This window comes from Meleagris gallopavo, chromosome 6, assembly GCF_000146605.3.
Source record: "Meleagris gallopavo isolate NT-WF06-2002-E0010 breed Aviagen turkey brand Nicholas breeding stock chromosome 6, Turkey_5.1, whole genome shotgun sequence".
Taxonomy (NCBI): Eukaryota; Metazoa; Chordata; class Aves; order Galliformes; family Phasianidae; genus Meleagris; species Meleagris gallopavo.
In genome coordinates this window covers 12,631,477-12,631,943 of record NC_015016.2, presented here as the reverse complement: position 1 = coordinate 12,631,943, position 467 = coordinate 12,631,477, and positions in this window count along the sequence as shown.

Below are 467 nucleotides of genomic sequence, written 5' to 3'. Positions count from 1 at the left end.
TGCCCATGAGTGGCATTCCAGATCCACCTCAGCTAAACCTGGATGCCATGAGAGTCTCTTCAAGGTTTTAGCCAGCACGGAGTAGTCAGAGGGTTGGGGATAATGATTTGTGTTACAAAAGGAAACATATTTTCTCTGAGTTTGTTACAAAGGAGAAAAAAAAAAAAAGCCAGCAATATTTCTGGTTTTTTTTTGTTTGTTTTTAGTGCTTGCAAGATGTCTTGAGAGAACAGTTTTTTTAAAGAAAAATAGATTGTTAAGAACCATAATTTCCCTAACATAACAGTTCTATATTTATTTCACTTTCTTTTTCTTTGCTCTCCCTGACTTACAGCAGCAGTTCATTTCCCCATCTCCTTCTTTCTCTGGCCTGCTAACAGCCCAATTAGCCAGTACCCAGAGCATGAAGCATTCCTTGCCTTACCTTACTGCAGCCAGTCATTAACTAGGTGGAGAAGGTCTAAAAA